The following is a 20,865-nucleotide window of genomic DNA, read 5'->3' on the forward strand; positions in this document are numbered from 1 at the left end:
ACAACAATTTGGGATGGGCAATAAATGTTTGCTTAGCCAGCGATGTCTACATTCTATGAATAAATAGGTATGATAAAACAAATCTAGGCTGGAGTTAAGGTGTCAAAGAAGCAGAGTTAGAGTGAAGTGTAAATTTGATGGTTTTAAAATGAAGAATAACCACAACATCTTGCATTAATACAGTGTCTTTAGAGTTGTTAAATGTTCTATGGTGCTTCAAAGGAACATTATCAGACAAAACATGAGCTTGAGCTGTAGTCTGAGGACACATACCAACCGACTCAAGAACAGCTTCTTCTCTGCTGCTGTCAGACTTTTGAATGGACCTACCTTGCATTAAGTTGATCTTTCTCTACACCCTAGCTATGACTGTAACACTACATTCTGCATCCTCTCCTTTCCTTCTCCATGAACGGTATGCTTTGTATAGCGTGCAAGAAACAATACTTTTCACTGTGTGCTAATACATGTGACAATAATAAATCAAATCAAATCAAAGTATCAGATTTAGCACGTACAGCCAAACACTGAGTTGGAGAAAGAGGTTTTAACCAATGTCATGCTCACAAAATTCCTGATACCTGAATTTGTTTCCTTCAATGGTAGAGCTGGTGAACATTGAACAATTCCTGTGTTTGGCATTTCCAATTTCTTCAATGTCAGAGCCATTTCTTTGAAATTACTTTATGAGATAATGGAAATTTTATAATGGATTTCATTTTTAATTTTCTTAAAGTGGGATAATCCACAAAAATAATGAGCAAGTGAATTCAGGTGAATTTGCCACGTGCTTGTCTGCAGTCTCTTTAATAGTTGGCTTCACTGGCCAATGTTGGTAAGCTTACAGACCACACATAATTGACAAGATCAGCCATGAACGGGTTAACGCACAGCTCCATCAAAGCCCTGCAAACAAACAATGCTCATGTTGCTTTGGCAACCAGAACCTGACATAAAGCAGCAAAAGCACATTGACAGAAAACATCCACTTTGAATAACTCGGCCAGATTGCGGTTTGACGGATTTAATTGACACGGGATTCAACAAATACTTTGCCCCAGTGATCCAACCAACAAGACTCGCCACAGAAAAAAGGACAAGACACTTCATAGACACTCAGTTGGAGGGTCCTATTTTATTATGAACCATTATCAATTTTTAAAATATACAGGTAGATATGGACACTAAATGTGGATTTTCTATTTGATCCCTGGGCATACTTCAAATGAGTAAGTTGTTGGTCAGGTAAATTCAAGCAGTGGGCAGCAGAGCACAAGTGATCACTGAGGTGCTGAGCTCAATGAACGGCCGGGATTCTCCCAAAGAAATTCTAATTCCCCAATATGTGGGAAAATGGGCATAAATCCCGCTCACAATTTTAGAATGAGTCTCTGACGCTCTGTGCATCACAAAGTGATCCAGTGGGATTCATTCTGGCAATCTGAGGTCGGGGCCTATTCCCATCAGAGGCCGGTAGCCTAGCGCTGAGGGGGCCATTACGCATGCGCCGATCTGTCAGAACAGAGATCGGCACATGCGCAGTGACCCACATTGCTGGTATCCCGACCACTGGCCAGCCTCGCAGCTCCCCACTTGCTGGCCTCTCGGACTTCCCCGGGCAAGCCCTAATCCCCCCCCCCGCCCCAGCAAAGGCCATCCCCGACGCCCCACCCAGCCCACCCCGATCTCCTGATCCCCCCCATCCGACAATCCCGATCACCTGATCCCCACCCCCGGATAGTCCCAACCTCTCCCGGCAGTCCCAACTCCCCCCCCCCCCCCCCCCAATAGTCCCGATCTCCCGATCCCCCCTGACAGTCCTGATAACCCCCCATCATCGGACAGTCCCGGTTGGATGTATGGAAGGGCCTGGGGTGCAATGTGTGTCTGAGTTGGTGAGCTCTTGTTGCCCATTTTGGGGAAATGGGTCACCACTGGGAGTGCTGCTTGGGGGAGGGGGTTTCCTGTGGGGAGGCACAGCGGTTGGATGCAGTTCTTGGTTGGGGCGGGGGGGGGGGGGAGCGGTTGTTGGATGCCCTTGAGATGTCTGTGGATAGTTTGACATTGTTAGTACAGCACATGTATGTGCGGGTTTCACAATAGGATGCCAACTCACTGAAGCTGCTGCCCGAAGAAGGTCGTTCAGTTTCTTGCGGCACTGCTCTCCGGACCGAGGTGTCAGGATCCTTGCATTAACCGAGGATGCCACCCCCTCCCACAATGCGTTTGCTGTGCGACCCCATGGGTGATGGCCCTGAGTGGGGAACAACAGTTGGCGCCTGTCCTCTACCGTGTCCAGTAGGCCAACTTGCTCAATTTCCGTGAATCTCAGGGCAGATTTCTTTGGGGGCATGACTGGCTCTGTGCCCATCATTACAGCTGATACACAGTTGTGGCCTGTTAGGGGAGTCCAGGTACAGTCAGTTTGGGCCAGCGATAGGCCCGTTAGTTAAAAATTCCTTGTGTGAAATGTACAGGCAACCTGCTTTCAATATAGGGTGAGCCATCTGCAAAGGTGCTGATTCAGTCAGAAGATCCTGTGTCCAGGGGGAGAGGGGGTGTAATGCTGAAGGTTCTCACTCAACAAGGGGGGAAGCTTACAGGCAGGGGGTGTGCATGATAGCACAGTGTTATTTGTGTGCAAAGCCGCAGTGAGGCCAGTGCTGTGTCTGTGAATTAGGGGGGGTGGGGGGCGGATGGGGAGGGTCAGCGATGTCCGGGTCTGGGTTACTCAGGGATGGGAAGGGCCAGTGATATCTGAGTCCGGATCACTGGGGGATGGGGACGCCAGTGATGTCCAGGTCACTGGGGGTTGCGAGGCCAACGATGTCCGTGGGGTGGGGGGGGGGGTGGGTGGGGGGGGTGAGGGGGGGGGTGAGATGTGTGTAGGGGGATTGAGAGGCCAGCGATGAGGCCAGCAATGTCTGTGGGGATTTGAGGCCAGTGATTTCAATGCTGGGAGGACTTGTTCAGCAATCTCCCAAAGATGTGCGCATGCGCGATGGCCCACTCAGCGCACTGATTTCAGCCTCTTCAGTGGAAATAGGCCCCGTCCCCGGATTTCTGGAGTGATTCACACTGGTGACCTCTGCAGTGCACAGAGTGCAGGAGATTCATTTTTAAAACACTGCTAAAAAGAAAACAACGTGAGTTCCTCCAGTTTTCATGCCAATTCGACACTTCAAATTTTTTTGGGGAGAATTGGCATGAAATTTTTTTGGGGAGAATTGGGGCGGCACGGTAGCACAGTGGTTAGCACTGCTGCTTCACAGCTCCAGGGTCCCGGGTTCGATTCCCGGCTTGGGTCACTGTCTGTGTGGAGTTTGCACATTCTCCTCGTGTCTGCGTGGGTTTCCTCCGGGTGCTCTGGTTTCCTCCCACAATCCAAAGATGTGCGGGTTAGGTTGATTGGCCAGGTTAAAAAAAAAAAATTGCCCCTTAGAGTCCTGGGATGCGTAGGTTAGAGGGATTAGCGGGTAAAATATGTGGGGGTGGGGCCTGGGTGGGATTGTGGTCGGTGCAGACTCGATGGGCCGAATGGCCTCCTTCTGCACTGTAGGATTTCTATGATTTCTATGAATCCCAGCCCCAGGTTTTGCACAGGGTTATGGCTGAATAAATGAGATGCTTCTGTATAAACTTCATTTTGTACGTTTTCAATTTGTTTAAAAGTCTTTTTTTCTTCAAGAGTTTAATAGATCATATTTCTGGCACCATCCATCTCGTACCGCAGAAGAAAACGGCAAGAAAATATGTCAAAGATAATAACAGGATACATGGATTCTTACAATTGTCCGCTGTGGGTGAACATTCCATGGTGAGATGGAAATCTAACAGGGCAGTGCGGTCAAAGTGAAATTCTTCATTTTAACAGCAAAATCATAGCATTCCTTGTGGTCATGTGAGGAGAGTAGAAAGATAGTGATGGTTTTGTTGAGCTCAGGTGACCTTTCACGTGCTAACTTCAGTCAGGAGATCTGACTCTGATTTTTACTTCTGGTCTCTTCGGTTCAAAATAAGATTGTGCTTCAATCATTTTATGTTCGTCTGCAAGAGTCTGCACCAACCCTCCGACAGAGCACCTTACCCAGAACCACCCCCTATCTAAACATCTCGGGACACTGAGGGGCAATTTAGCATGGCCAATCCACCTAACCGTATCCCTAGCACTGAGGTACAGCTGACACCAGGGATACATGTCGCATGAACACAAACACAAGAAGACAAGAATAAGGAGTGAGAGGAGGCCATTCAGCCCCTTGAGCCTACTCTGCCAATCAGTACGATCATGACTAATCTGATGGTGTCACCAGGATCTAGTACCTTTTCTACTTGTTCAGGCACATTCCCTCATGCTTAGATAATTTAATCTAATTTCTTAATGCCCCCACTTGAGCACATTCATTCCAATTACAGTATAACTCTTGACGGCAAGGTACCAAAATTCTTTGGTATCTCTGCCATTCCATTATCCTTTTATTCTTAATTATGGGCCTAAAACACAAAGGCTTCCCTTGATAGGTGGCATGGTGGCACAGTGGTTAGCACTGCTGCCTCACAGCGCCAGGAACCTGTGTTCAATTCCGGCCTTGGGTGACTGTGAGGAGTTTACACTTTCTCCTCCTGTCTGCATGGATTTCCTCCAGATGCTCTAGTTCCCTCCCACAGGCCAAAGGTTATAGAGTCATAGAGGTTTACAGCATGGAAACAGGCCCTTCGGCCCAACTTGTCCATGCCGCCTTTTTTTTAACCACTAAGCTAATCCCAATTGCCCTCATTTGGCCCGTAGCGCTCTTTACCCATCTTACCCATGTAACTGTCTAAATGATTTTTAAAAGACAAAATTGTACCTGCCTGTACGACTACCTCTGGCAGCTTGTTCCAGACACTCACCACCCTCTGTGTGAAAAAACTTCCCCTCTGGGCCCTTTTGTCTCTCTCCCATCTCATGTTAGAGCTAAGCCCTCTAGTTTTAGACTCCACTACCTTTGGGAAATATGTTGACTACGTTAGGTGCATTGGCTATGCTAAATTGCCCCTTAGTGTCAGGGGGATTAGGAAGGTAATTACATGGAGTTACAGGGATAGGGTTCGGGTGGGACTGTTGTTGGTGCAGACTCAATGGGCTGAATGGCCTCCTTCTGCGCTGTAGGGATTCTATGATTGATGTGACATTGATCAATATTAAGGATTAAAACTTCTGTGTGTGAACTGGGAGCACATGTCACAAAATTAATTTATCACTACACCATATCTGTTCACTAAAATTAACAGGTGGAAGAAATCCGTGAGTGTGTAATTTACTGGTATACGTTCCTGGTGCAGAGGGTGAATGTATAGAGGCTAAATTGTCAATCTTTCTTACAGGAGCGCTGGGTGGAGAATTGGGAAAAGGATCATTGTTACCGTAAGGAGGAAAGCTTCTGAAAGCAGAGAGAAGCATACGGATTGGGCCGAATGGAACCGGGCTCAACTCTGCATCTAACAAGGCCACAACTAACTTTTCAGAACGCTTAATGTTAACAGTCAGTGCTAGACCGAGAAGGCTCTATTCCCACAGGTTACATCCCTCACCTTTATGACAACAAAGTTGACGTCAAATGTTTTCTTTTAAATAGTTTTCTGGAAAATATGCCAGGAAGAGATTAATCAATCGCAATAGCTTGAAATAATTTATCAGGAAAAATGACCAAGAATGTAATGATGGATGATTACGGTAGGACTTTTTAATTAACCTGAAACTAAGTGCCATGGATTTGTGAATGCATCCAAAGTAAGCAAAATTAGAAACATGAGTCCAAATTCCAAATGAACAATGACATACAGCATGTGGAAACCTCCTGTGTGTGTCTTGGCTTTAATAATATTATTATCAAATTAATAGCAAAACAAAAGTAGCCTCTTGTCCCAAACTGACTTTCAAGCAGTGATTGGAAGGAGCTCTGTTATGGTCCCAGAAAGATCTGTGCTGGGCCCCAATAATTCACCGTATTTATTAATGATTTAGATGATGGGATAAAAGGCTACTTATCCAAGTTTGTCACTGACCCAGCGATAGGGGTGAATGTATGCAGTGTTGATGAAATTATAACAATACAAAGAGATATTGATAGAAGATCTGAATGGGTGAAACTGTGACAGAAGGATTTCAATATAGGCTTATTTGAGATAATCCAGTTGGAGGGCGGCACAGTTGTTAGCACTGCTGCCTTGCAGTGCCAGGGATCTGGGTTCAATTCCGGCCTCGGGTGACTGTCTGTGCCGAGATTGCACATTCTCCCCGTGTCTGCGTGAGTTTCCTCCGGGTGCTCCGGTTTCCTCCCGCACTCCAAGGAAGTGCGGGTTAGGTTGATTGGGCTGGGCTAAATTGCCCTTAGTGGGGAGGATTAACAGGGTAAATACATGGGGTTATGGGGATAGTGGCTGGGTGGGATTGTTGTCAGTGCAGACTCGATGGGCTGAATGGCCTCTTTCTGCACTGTAGGATTTTATGATTCTAAGAAGGGAACAGGGTGCTTTGTAAATAGTGAAAAGCTAGAGACTGTGGAGAGGTTTGAGGGTTTGGGTACGTGGATCATCGGCATGTCATTAAATAATGCAGAAAATAATGAGAAAGGCTTTATATTTAGTCGACTAGCAACAAGGGGATTGAAGCTATGTTTCAGCTATACACAGCTCTGGTTAAACCGTTCTGTGAGTTGTCCTGGGCACAACACTTCATGAATGATTTATTGGAGGATATGCAGTGTAGATTTAGCAGAATGAATCCAAACTCCAAGGATTAAATTACGAGGAGCGATGATGCAAATTAGGATTGTATTCCCTAGATTTTATAAATTTCAGCGTGATTTGAAGTTTTCAAGACAGATTTACAAGAAAACCAAATCAAAAGCCAACAACAATTTATATTGCATGAGAAGAGAGAGTGGATTGTTTGGCAAGTGGGCTCTGATTAGAAGAGATGATGACATGGGGAATGCACCAAAGAACAATAAAGTGTTAAGCGTTTGTTTAAATTCAAATCAGGCAGGCTGACTCTGATTGCTCAAAGCATTGCCATGGGAATGAACTAGAGAATGGCTATCCTCCAAGCTTCAATTTAGTGGAAAAATGTACAATGGCTGTACATGCTCTTTCTGTTTGCAAAGGGAAACATATATCCTCTGTGTGGATATATGTAGCTTGCGTAAGTGAGTCACACTGCAAGCCCAATTGGTAATCTTAAATTGGTTTCCAGTCTTAATTCAGGTACACGGTATATACTCATGCGACTGAGCCAACGTTGTCTACCTCATAAGCTGCAGGAAAGAATGTCCCAAGGCGTGGTACATTGGCGAAACCATGCAGACGCTACGACAACGGATGAACGGACACCGCATGACAATCGCCAGGCAGGAGTGTTCCCTTCCAGTCGGGGAACACTTCAGCAGTCAAGGTCATTCAGCCTCTGATCTTCGGGCAAGCATTCTCCAAGGCGATCTTCAACACACACGACAACGCAGAATCGCCGAGCAGAAACTGATAGCCAAGTTCCGCACGTATGAGGACGGCCTCAACCGGGATCTTGGGTTTATGTCACTCTATGTGTAACCCCCACCATTTGGCCTGGGCTTGCAAAATCCGACTAACTGTCCCAGCTTGAGACAAGTCACAACTCTTTAACCTGTGATTATCCCCCTCTCCATTTGCACTGTCTATACCTGCAAAGACTTGATTATCTGTAAAGACTCGAATTCCAGCCATTATTTTGCAATTGTGTCTTTGTCTATATATGCCATGTTTGTGAAATCTACTTCTCCAATCACCTGATGAAGGAGCAGCGCTCCGAAAGCTCATGATTCCAAATAAACCTGTTGGACTTTAACCTGGTGTTGTGAGACTTCTTACTCAGTCTTAATTCTGTAATTGGTTTTCAGTCTGTAATTCTTCACGCAATCGGGATTGTTTAACATGTGCTGTCCAATTATAAAATCGCATCTAATATTGTTCATTCCCCATGGCAATGTTTTGACCAATCAGAGATGATCTGCCTGGTTTGAATTTGCGAACCAATCAGCCTCCTTTTCTCTTGCAGTACAAATTGTTGTTCTGTTTAAATTTGGTATTCTTGCAAATCTGTCTGAAAGACACAAAGCTTTGATGGCATGTCTCTTTTTCAGCAAATTCAAGTCTAGTACTAACAAGTGACTCTTTGAAATTTTCAAGCTATTAATGGAAATTGCTAAGTTAGATAGAGGGGAACTATTGCTACTGGTTGGGGAGTTTAGGGTGAGTAAGGATATTCTGAAAAATAGAGCCAGAGATTCAAAGAGTGAAATTCAAAAACACTTCTTCACACAAAGGGGGTGATTGTACCAAAAACATTCTAAGTGCCAAACAAGTGTGAAAACGGGATGGAATTGCGCCGATGTTTTGGGGCTTCAATGGCCTCTGGTCCCACCAGTGAGGCCATTACGTCAGGTCCCCAATGGTGAGGACCTCTATCGGCAAGGTCATTAAGGCAGGCGAGCCCGGCCAATTGTGTCCTGGGCTCACTAATAATATTAAAATTAGCAAATGAGCATTTGAATCATGTCCTTCCCAGGTGCTGCCCACGCCAGCTGATAAGCAGCTGATAAGATCGGGCAAGAGGTGAGAAACCAGGCGCAAAGCCGTGTTTTCACCTCTCACCTGACCTTACCAACTCGGCACGGTGGCACAGTGGTTAGCACTGCTGCCTCACAGCACTAGGGACCCGGGTTCAATTCTGGTCTTGGGTCACTGTCTGTGAGGAGTATTCTCTCCATGTCTGTGTGGGTTTCCTCCGGGTGTTCCGGTTTCCTCCCACAGTCCAAAGATGTGCGGGTTAGGTTGATTGGCCATGCTAAATTGCCCCTTAGTGTCAGGGGGAGTGACAGGTAAATATGTGGGGTTACGGGAATAGGGTGGAATTGTGGTCATTGCAGATTCAATGGGCCGAATGGCCTCCTTCCGCACTGTTGGTATTGTATGAATCTATGACACGGCGATCAACTGTCGTGACGAGCTGCTAAAGTTGCCCCCAAATAGTGGTAGATGTTTGGAACTCTTTTATAAATGAAAATTGATGATAGATCAAATGTTAATTTTAAAACCGGGATTGATAGCTTTATCGAAAGCTTTTACCATAAGACCTTAAGATATAGGAGCAGAATTAGACCATTCGGCCCATCGAGTCTGCTCCGCCATTCAATCATGGCTGATATAATTCTCACCCCCATTCTCCTGCCTTCTCCGTGTAAACCTTGATCCCCTTATTGGTCAAGAATCTATCTATCTCTGTCTTAAAGACACTCAGTGACCTGGCTTCCACAACCCTCTGTGGCAATGAGTTCCACAGATTCACCACCCTCTGGCTGAAGAAATTCCTCCTCATCTCAGTTTTAAAGGAATGTCCCTTCACTCTGACGTTGTGCCCTTGTGTTCTAGTCTCTCCCACTAGTGGAAACATCCTCTCCACATCCACTCTATCCAGGCCTCTCAGTATTCTGAAAGTTTCAATTAGATCCCCCCGTCATCCCTCTGAACTCCATCGAGTATAATCCCATACTCCTCAACCGTTCCTCATATGACAAACCCTTCAATCCTGGAATCGTTCTTGTGAACTTCCTCTGGACCCCCTCCAAGGTCAGCACATCCTTCCTTAGGTATGGGGCCCAAAACTGCTCACAATATTCTAAATGGGGACCGACCAGCGTCTTACACAGCCTTGATGGTACATCCCTGCTCTTGTATTCTAGCCCTCTAGAAATGAATGTAAATGCTTTACATGAAAGTGGCATGAAAGCAGGGAGGATATCCGCCATGATCTTATTGAGTATGAAACATTTAATGGCCTCTTCCTGTTCCTATGTTCCTGCACACGAATGTTTCTTAAGGCCACAGACTCACTTCAGTCATCTTCCTGTTATTTTGTTGCCAGTAATGCAGGTGGTACAGTGGTTAACACTGCTGCCTCACAGCTCCAGAGACCTGGGTTCGATTCCCGGCTTGGGTCAATGCCTGTGCGGAGTTTGCACATTCTCCTCATGTCTGCATGGGTTTCCTCCGGGTTGTCCGGTTTCCCCTCACAGTCCAAAGATGTGCAGGCTAGGTTAATTGACCATGTTAAATTGCCCTTTATTGTCAGGGGGATTAGCAGAGTAAATGTGTGAGGTTATGGAAATAGGGCCTGGGTGGAATTTGTTCGGTACAGACTTGATGGGCCGAATGGTCTCCTTCTGTACTGTATGGTTTCTATGGTTGAGTGTTCCTGGTTAATAGCTATTTCTCCCTACTGATTTCAATAAATCAGTCCATAACTTAGACCAGGGCTTCCCAAACTGGGTTCCACAGAACCCGAGGGTTCCATGGGACTCCTTCAAGGGTTCTGCTGTCGGTCAGGCCTGGGCCCGAGAGGAGACAAGACCCGGGGAGCCTGAGAACAACTGGGGCCACAGGGGTCCGAGAAGAGCCGGGGCAGCGCAAGAGTAGCCATGTGGGGCAATAGCGTGGGGAAAGAGGAGCTGGGGCTGCGAGAGCCTGCGAAGAGTTGGTGCCTCCGGGGCCCGCAAAGAGGATGAGTGTGTGAGGGTGTGTGAGAGTAAGTAGAGAAAGTGAGGGTGAGAATGCGTGAGAGTAGCTGAGAGTGGATGAGGGTGTGTAGAAGAGGGTGACGGTGAGAGTGAGAATGAGCAAGGGTGAGAGTGAGCAAAGGTGGGTGAGCGGGTGAGGATGAGAGTGGCTGAGGTTAAATAAGAGTAAGGATGAGAGTGGGGTTAAGTGAGGATGAGGATGCGAGTGTGGGAGGGTGAGGTTAAGTGAGGGTGAGAGTGGGTGAGAGTGGGCAAGGATGGGTGAGTGGGTGAGGGCGAGAGTGGTGAGGTTAAGTGAGGGTGAAGGTGAGAGTGGTTGTGTGTGAGGTCAAGGGAGGGGGAGAGGGGGTGAGGATGAGTGTGGGTGTGTGTGAGGGAGTGTGGGTGAGTGAGTGCTCCTATCAAAAATTACAGAAAGGTAAGACAAAGTAATTGTTGAGTAACAGAACTTTATGACAATAAATGCGTAAATATAAGAATAGAAACATCTTTTAAGTTTGCTTTTGTATGTTTGTACCTCTTGCACATTAACAATCTTTTTTATGGTTGAATTCTTCAACATAATAAGTGTTTCTCAGGGTTCTGTCAGTGCTATTGGGAGGCCAAAAGGGTTCCATGGCTGGAAAACATTGGGAATCTTGCCTGAGACAATGATGGACTAGTGGAGTATGGCACTGAATGATGATCCTTCTCTCACCTCAGCTCAAAAATACACACCCCTCCACCCCCACTTTCCCTTTCGCTCTATGACTGCCTCTCATTTATTACACAGTGATATGTCCAACTAAACAGACCCCACTATCATCATTAATGATAATTTTTCCATCTCGTTTGTGCTTTGGCAAATAAACCAACCCACTCTTCGAAGCTTCTCCGTTATATTGAAATCAAGGAGGATTTTACAAATATGCACTATTGGAGGTGACTCTCACCAACATCTACACCATAGAAAGCATTTATCACAGCTTGGTATGGCTCCTGCTCTGACCAAGGCTGCAAGAAACTACAAAAAGTTGTGAATGAAGCCCAGTCCGTCACATAAACCAGCCTCCCACCCAGTGACACTGTTTACACTTCCCTCTGCCTCGGCAAAACAGCCAGCATAATTAAGGACCCCACACACCCCAGACATTCTCTCTTTCACCTTCTTCCATTGGGAAAAAGATACAAAAACCTGAGGATACCTGAGGACTCAAGAACAGTTTCTTCCCTGCTGCCATCAGACTTTTGAATGGACCTACCTCACATTAAGTTGATCTTTCTCTACACCCTAGCTATGGCTGTAACACCACATTCTGCACTCTCTCCTTCCCTTCTCTATGAACGGTATGCTTTGTCTGTACAGCACGCAAGAAACAATACTTTTCACTGTATGTTAATACATGTGACAATAATAAATCAAATCAAATCAAAGAGTTCAGGCCCACATGTGGTACAAAGGTGGAAGCTGCAGCCCTGGCCCTGCGATTTCCTGTCTGTTATGTTAGTGGACAATACAGGAGAGTGATATATAATTAACTACTGATGGGCAGATCATTAAAGCCACAGCACACAACAGAAGTAAGGAAGGTAACCAAAGTCTTTGGGCATATACCCATAAGGAGAGAATAATTCCAGTTCAGCCCAATTTTTGAAAGGTGATCAGCAAACCTGCCCTGATAATTAAGGCCAATTATGCATCAGAATGGTGATGGGCAGAACCTTATGGCTCCTTTGTGGCATAGGCAGGGTTGTAAAATGCGGTGAGTTGTTTAAAAGTCATTGACTTCAGCGGGACTGGAAAATCCTGCCAGCCAGAAGGACCGGAAAATTCTACCTGATGTGTGCAATTCTGAAAAACTAGTGAGGGAACTGCAAATCTCTGCTGCTCAGGTAAAAGTAACTTGAACAATTTTAAGGTTTTTTTTAAGCTTAAGTTTATTTATTAGTGTCACAAGTAGGCTTACATTAACGCTGTAATGAAGTTGCAGTGAAAATCCCCTGGTCGCCACACAGGTCACTGAGGGAGAATTCAGTATGGCCAATGCACCTAACCAGTAAGTCTTTTGGACTGTGGGAATACCCAGAGGAAACCCATGTAAGTACAGAGAGAATGTGCAGACTCCGCACAGATGGTGACCCAAGCTGGGAATCAAACCCAGATCTCTAGCGCTGTGAGGCAGCAGTGCTAACCATTGTGCCACTATGTCACCTAAGTGCAGTGGTTCAGCACAAGTAGGAGTACCTTGTACAATTCTGGATGATATTGGTGCATCCTGGCTTCGGGGGCAATACAGAGGAGGGCAGGCAACTAAAACTCACACTGTTGACTGCGCGTCTTGGGCTACAAGGAATCTGGTTAATTTTTAATGTTCTCGGGGAAAGTTGAAATGAACAATAAATGCTGTTTTACCAGCGTTGCTCACACCACAAGAACAAATAACTGAGAAAAAAATGTGAAGAAGCTAGAATGTTTATACTGGAATAAAGAAGACTTGTGGGAGGTCTTAAGATCTTAAACAGGGGCTTATAAACTGAACGTCATAAATCATGGCAATATAATCATGGGCTCAGTGACTGGGGGACACAACCTTTGTGTTCAGAAGAGGAAAGGTGAACAGATACCTCAGATTTTCCTATTTCATGCAAAGGATGATGAATGCTTGGAATACACTGTCCGAGGAATTAATGAAGGCAACTCGCATCAACTAATTTAAGAGAAAATCTGGTTCGTTATTATTGGCAAAAAATAAATGTCTGAACATTCCAAAAAATAAATGTGGTATTTTTTTAACTTTCATACCAGTCTTTAACTCGTCTTGGGCTGCCATATATCCCTGGCTGTGCTGCAATGACGTGAGGCTGTTGTAATTTGGGTAATTAAAATAACACAATTAATTTCAACTAGATCAATTTACAGCTATTTGTAAAAAGTATAAGCCAATTTGCATTTTGGCCTGTTTGCATACAGCAAGTTGGGTAATCTTGACAGGGGCAGCACGGTGGCACAGTGGTTAGCACTGCTGCCTCACAACGCCAGGGACCCGGGTTCGATTCTCGGCTTGGGTCACTGCCTGTGCAGAGACTGCATGTTCTCTCCATGTCTGCGTGGGTTTCCTCCGGGTGCTCCGGTTTTCTTCCACAGTCCAAAATAGATGCTGTTTAGGTGCTAAATTCTCCCTCAGCGTACCCGAATAGGTGCCGGAGTGTGGCGACTAGGGGATTTTCACAGTAACTTCATTGCAGTGTTAATGTAAGCCTACTTCATAGAATCCTACAGTGCAGAAGGAGGCCATTCAGCCCATCGAGCCTGCACCAACCACAATCCCACCAGACCCTACCCCCTTAACCCCATGCATTTACCCTAGCTAGTCCTAGGAGAACTTAGCACGGCCAATCAACCTAACCTGCACATCTTTGGACCAGAGCACCTGAAGGAAACCCACGCAGACACGGGGAGAATATGCAAACTCCACACAGACAGTGACCCAGGATGGGAATCAAACCCCGGTCCCTGGCACTATGAGGCAGCAGTGCTAACCACTGTGCCACTGTGCCGCAACTATGTGATACTAATAAATAAAACTTAAAACGTATATTTAAGGGATTTCTTTTCACTCCCTCTACACCTGCCTTATGTTATTCTGCTAGTCCTGGTGCTGTGGCTTTCTTTTCTAAGCATATCTTCACCCCCACACACTGTTCTTTATCCTTTGGGGAATCGTGGTGGAAGGATTCCTGAGCTAATTGTCAGCCCCTTGAATTACGGTATGAACATTCCTTCTGCGGCCAACATGTCCCGGCATTGGACTTGAACCCGGAGCATCTGGTTCAGCAGGTGGGGCACTCACACTGAGCCACAAGGCCGTCTGGGTACTGTGGTGCTAGTTAATGTTTCAGAAGATACCATACCATGTCTGATCTTCCACTTGTAGTTCGAAACTGCAATGGGATCCCCATGTGGGTGACAGGACTGACTGGCTTACCATAATAAGGGTCCAGCTACTGCAACAGATACTTGGGCTTGTGAAAGCCTCAGAAATACTGGCAGCAGGCAGGGCTGGGTAGTAAGCCCAGCACAGATTTCAGAACCACCATTGCCTCATTCTCACCTACCAAACTTGGTGCCTGCAGGCTACTCTCCAAAGGGCTGGCACGGTGGCACAGTGGCTAGCACTGCTGCCTCACAGCGCCAGGGACCCGGGTTCAATTCCGGTCTCGGGTCACTGTCTGTGTGGAGTTTACACATTCTCCCCGTGTCTGCGTGGGTTTCTTCTGGGTGCTCCGGTTTCCTCCCACACTCCAAAGATGTGCGGGTTAGGTTGATTGGCCATGCTGAATTGCCCCTTAGTGTCAGGGGGATTAGCAGGGTAAATGAGGGTTACGAGAATAGGGAACAGGGATTGTGCTCGGTACAGGCTCGATAGGCTGAATGGCCTCCTTCTACACTGCCGAGATGCTATGATTCTTCCCGTTAGTCTTTTTTCTCTCAAGTGCATGCTAACTGGTATTGCTTTGCGTTTGGTCACAGATTAATTTCACATCATGAACTCCCCGCTTATTCTTTCCTTCATCAGCAGAAGAGCATCTGGAGTCTGGACTTTGTTTTTTAACCAGATGCTGATTCCAGTTCTTTTATGTGCGTTCAGGCTTTTGATTGCACAGAAGTAAAAACCTGAGCCAAGCACTGCATCACACGAGGGAGCGTAAGAGATTAAGAGCTGTTGTGCAGAGAATTCTCCCTTGGTTCAGCAGTTCAAGGAAGAATCTCTGTGTAGCAGTGAATGCTCAGATTGCATAACTTGCTTGCTTGCTTTACAGCAGAATCAATAACTTACACCGATCAGACAATAAATACGAGGTTAAAGTTGTCAACCGGGTGCAACGGAAATGAGTGTGAGTTGGCAAAATGTCTTCGCTTACTCCTACAATCAATGCAAGTATTCTCTGCCTTTCTGCCTATCTATTTTAGCTGAGCCACTGAAGCCCACTTCTCCCCATATAGGAAATTACTGATCACAGCTGTGCCACTGTGGGAAGATGCCAAGTGAAACACAGATGTTTCTTTACAGGAAACAAAGGAGGATTAAGGGCTGTTACAACCATTGGCCCAAAAGGAGACACTGACAGAAACCTGCTGGTCTTTAGAGTGTGCCCATGTATTCTGGAAATGGAATATGGTATTCCAGCAAACTATCGAACACGATACAGGAGAGTGATATGTGAATTCTGATAGACAGAGCGTGGCGACCTCTTACGAGTGGTGCCCAGCATGCCTACCATAATTCTATCTTTTACTCTCTTTCTATACTTTTAAAACTTTACTCTAACTCTTGTACACCCTTGCTATGAGTGTAACTCTACATTCTACACTCTCTCCTTTCCTTCTCTATGAACGGTATGCTTTGTCTGTATAATGCGCAAGAAACAATACTTTTCACTGTATGCTAATACATGTGACAATAATAAATCAAATCAAATCAAATCGATCACGAAAGCTATAGTGCACCACCGAAGGAATTAAGGCCTTCAAAGTATCTGGGTGCCCAGCTGTAAAGACAGAGGGGGCGGTTCTCCCGGGAGACTTTAGTGGAGGCCGTTCCGCGGGCTCCCCGCTGAACGCCATGGCCTCCGCATGTCTCCCGGCGCCGGATTTCCAGCGCTGTCAGCTCCTTGCCAGAAATTGGCACGGAGCTGCACAATTTATTCAAATTAGAATTATAATGCATTTTAATCTCATTAGCAGGCCTGCTAGCCTCTCTCCTCCCACCACCACATCCGCCCCCCCCTGCCCCCCCCCCCACCACCCACCCACCCCAACTCCCCCCCACCCCCCCGCCCCCCCTCCCCACACCCCACCCCCGCCAGGAGTATTTCACTCCAGCGAGGTTTACTATAGCTGGCGACCTGACTCTGCTGGAGTGAAGGGGCGGCAATCGAGGCCCCCCCACCCCAAGGGTGAAGCGCAAAGAGAGTGCCTCCTGGGCATTGCCAGCCTGGCCCCACCAGCACTGCCCAAGGGGCAAAGTGCCAATGCCCAGGGGGCATCTTGGCACTGCCCACTGGGCATGGGGCATTGCCAAGGGGGTGGGACCTGATGGTGGCCGAGGCCTAATGGGAGTGGCTTCTGGGGGGGACGCAATCAGTGGGGGTGGGGGTTCCCACTGCCACTCTATATTTTGGGCTGAGTGACAGAGGGAGGTAGGCAAGTGATCGGGGCTGGCAATCAGAGGAGTTGTGTGGGCGGCGAGCGGGCAGCCTGTTGGCAGAGTCAGGACTGCAGGGGGGGGGGGGGGGGGGTGCTCAGGGCTGCCGGGGACGGGGGGAGTTCAGGGTGGGAAGTCGGGAATCAGGGCTGTGGATGGGGGGGGTTTCAAAACTGGCCCGGGCATGTTCGGGATGCCAGCGATTGGACTGTGGGGGTCGGGGGGGGGGGGGGGGGGGGGCGCACAGCCAACGATGCGGGTGTCGCGATGCAACCCAACCATCAAGCTAGCCAGCAATCGGGAGGCCAGGAGAGAGGGGCCACTGCACATGCACTGATCTGACACTTACAGATCAGTGTATGTGCAGCGGCCCGCTCAGTGCTATGCTGCCGGCCTCTTCACTAGAAATAATCCCCACCCCCTCATTTATCGCGTTATTCACGCCAGTGCATTCTGCAGTGCACAGAGTGTGGGAGATTCACTTTGAAACTCCCGCTGAAAAAACCCGCGTGATTTGCTCCAGTTTTTACGCGAATTCGACATTCGTCCCCAGAATCTAAGACCTCGGGTACAGTAAAATCATGCCGTTCCCGGGGTTGCGTTCTCCCGAAACCTCGCAAATGGCAAAATCATGAGCGACGAACGTGCTTAACAATGGGAGATTAGAGCCGGAATTCTCTGATGTTGTACACCCCGCCACCGCTGCCAGCGAGAACAGTGCTCAGCCAAAACTCCAATCACTGCAATAGGACTGGAGAATGCCAGCCAGAGGGGACACCGGGGGATTCCGGCCTAGCTCGGTTCCAGCAATGGGAGGACCCCATTGGTTTGTGCAGTTACTTTCTCCCATTTTTTACCATACCAGGCCATGTGTACGTAATGCTTTTATGAAGTCTCTGTGCCTGTGCATAACAGTAATCTCTGTATGCACTCAGCACAGAATGGATATGGTCACCTTTATAATTGTGGCATCTCATTCTCACTAATTGTATGAAGGCACACATCCTTTGAGTCTGGAAAGTTTTGTTACTTTTGTAGTTTCTTGCCTTGAGTAAGAAAGAGCAAAAAATTTAAATCTCTAACTTAATCATTTAGAGATTGCTTTAATCCAAAAAATAAAAATGGATCAGGTCCTACCCATTAAAACATAAAGAGTTTAGAGTAAGCTTTGGGGCAGCACGATGGCACAATGGTTAGCAATGCTGCCTCACAGCACCAAGGACCCCGGTTCAAATCCCGGCTTGGATCACTGTCTGTGTGGAGTTTGCACGTTCTTCCCGTGTCTGCATGGGTTTCCTCTGGGTGCTCCGCTTTCCTCCCACAGTCCAAAGATGTGCAGGTTAGGTGGATTGGCCATGCTAAATTGCCCCATAGTGTTAGGGGGACTAGCTAGGGTAAATGCATAGGGTTATGGAGATAGAGCCTGGGTGGGACTGTGGTCGGTGCAGACTTGATGGACCGAATGGCCTCCTTCTGCACTGCAGGGATTCTATGATTCTATGAGATTACAAGAGATAAGGGGTGGCATAGTTCCACAGTGGTTAGCACTGCTGCCTCACAGCGCCAGGGACCCGGGTTCAATTCTGGCCTTGGGTGACTGTCTGTATGGAGTTTGCATGTTCTCCCCGTGTCTGCATGGGTTTTCTCTGGGTGCTCCGGTTTCCTCCCACATCCCAAAGATGTGTGAGTTAGGCTGATTGCTAACTTGCCCCTTAGCATCAGAGGGTATTAGAGGCTAGCCAGGTAAATACGTGGGGTTATAGGGATAGGGCCTGGGTGGGACCATTGTTGGCTCATCGTACCAAGAGCTTATCCCTGTAACCCCACGTATTCACCCTGCCATTCCCCCTAACCTATATTAAGGGTCAATTTAGCATGGCCAATCAACCTTTCTGACTTTCTACTCTGGTCCATCTGCTCCAACCCCTCTTATACAGTACATAATCCATTTCCCCCTCTCTTTAACTCTTTAACTCTAAAGAAGAGTCACACGGACTTGAAACGTTAACTTTGTTTCTCTCTCCACAGATGCTGTCAGATTTGATGAGCTTTTCCAGCATTTTCAGTTTTTATTTCAGATTTCCAGCATCCACAGTCTTTTATTATAGTGGGATATCCTGGCTTTGAATGAAGTACGGTCAACTAAACTGACACCTTTGGGGCTATGAGGAAATGGTGAATTACCGTTGGCCTTTAAGGTGTGTGGTGGGGGTAATGCCTTTGTCCTTATTTTTTAGTGTATTTATCTGTAAAGAATGTATCCCAAAAACTGTTGGTAGATTGCAACTTGGTGCACAGGTAGTGTACGATCCTAGGAAGAAGTTAGGTTGATTGACCATGCTAAATTGACCCTAGTGTCAGGGGGATTAGCAGGGTAAATGTATGGGGTTATGGGAATAGGGCCTGGGTGGGATTGTGGTCGTTGCAGACTCGATGAGCCAAATGGTCTCCTTCTGCACTGCAGGGATTCTATGATTCCATGATAAGATCTGAACAATTTTTGGTAAAGGTGCAATCTGGTTCCAGATCCTGGAATTTTTTGAAGAATCTGTTAACATTGGGAAATAGGACAATGTGGAGTAGATTTTCAATTCCGGAAGTGACAGGACATGAAGGGTGACAAATTGGTCACATGATACACGACCAATTGGATTTTTGGTTTTTTTTTGCTTGTTGTGCATTTTTACATTTAGAATGTTGTTGATTGCTTCAGCTGTTGGGAATGGAGTTTGTCACAGCTGTCAAAACATGAGCAGAGTTTTCAGAGCAGGTTGTTGGATGTGGATTGGCCTTCAGCCTCTTCAGTGAGAGGGAAGCTCTTAATAAAAACTTTTCTTGTTCAGTTTTGGAGTTACAGAGCATCAATCATCCAGGAAAAAGCCTTGAGAGTGTGTTGGGAGATATGGGCTCTACTCAACACCTTCTTCCATTGTTCTTAGTGTACTCAGGGAAACTACAAATGTGCAATAAATGCCATTTAGCAAGTATTGTTCAAATATCAAAAACAAGTCATTTAATAAAAGGTGGAAGAGTGCATTTACTGGAATAAAAAAAGTCTGACAGGAGATCTCAAGCTTTTCTAAGGGGTGCTTAAACAGAATTCATAATAATCTATCTAGCATCAATTCCAATTTGGGGAAGATAGTTCCAACTATCTATCTCTGTGTGTAGAAATGTTTCCTACAATCGCTCCAGAAAGGCCTGGCTCTCTTACACTGTGACCCTCAGTCCTGGGCTCCTCAATCAATGGAACTAGTTTCTCTCTGCCCACCCTATCTGTAATATCCAAAATATCGATGAAATCACCAATTAAGCTAGACTTAGAGAATATGCCTCTCGTTTGTGTCATTGCGTCTTGTAATTTAACCCTTTCTGGTGAATCTCTGCTGCACTCTCTCCAAAAGTCAATGGGCCTTAACTTCTGCTGAAGTGACAACTGAGTCTTTAAATTCCTCCAAATGTAATTATATCCTTTCTTAAGTAAGGAGATCAGATGTGGTCTAACTAAGGCCCTGTACAACTGCAGAAACCATTCCCCTTGGAATAAATGGCAACATTTTATTTGCATTTTTAAAAATCATTCATCTGTTGCGGGCATCACTGATGGGGCCAACATTTATTGTCCATCCTTGTGGGGAATTTAAGAGTCAACCACATTGCTGTGGATGTGGAGACACATGTGGGCCAGACTTGGTAAGGACGGCAGATTTGCTTCCCAAAAGGAAACAGATGGGTTTTTCCGACAATTGACAATGGTTTCATGGTCATCATTGGACTTTTAATTCCAGATTTTTATTGAATTCAAATTTCACCAGCTGTCTTGGTGGGATTCGAATCTGGGTCCCCAGAGAATTACCCTGGGTCTCTGGATTACTAGCCCAGTGACAATACAACTAGACCAACGTCTCCCTCTTAATCATTTGCTGAACCTGCATACCAACTTTTGTTGATTAGTGTGCCAGGACACCCAGATACCTCCTTATTGGAGAGTTCTGCAGTCTCTCCACTCAAATAATATAGTGCTTTTCTATTCTTCCTGGCAAACTGGACAAGTGCACTATTTCCCACATCTGCCAAATATTTGTCCA

At 46.5% G+C, this 20,865-nt stretch overlaps 1 long non-coding RNA gene across 2 annotated transcripts; it reads left to right on the plus strand.

Moving 5' to 3' along the window:
- Window positions 1-1,553: 1,553 nt before the first annotated feature.
- On the plus strand, window positions 1,554-7,856 carry LOC144495348 (uncharacterized). 2 transcript variants are annotated; one of them, XR_013498234.1, is made up of 3 exons: window positions 1,554-1,895; window positions 3,689-3,817; window positions 5,368-7,856. It is a non-coding gene; the product is annotated as an uncharacterized LOC144495348 (long non-coding RNA). The 2 variants fall into 2 exon arrangements; XR_013498235.1 differs by lacking the exon at window positions 1,554-1,895 and adding an exon at window positions 3,013-3,146.
- Window positions 7,857-20,865: the final 13,009 nt, after the last annotated feature.

This window comes from Mustelus asterias, chromosome 6 (assembly GCF_964213995.1).
Source record: "Mustelus asterias chromosome 6, sMusAst1.hap1.1, whole genome shotgun sequence".
Classification (NCBI taxonomy): Eukaryota; Metazoa; Chordata; class Chondrichthyes; order Carcharhiniformes; family Triakidae; genus Mustelus; species Mustelus asterias.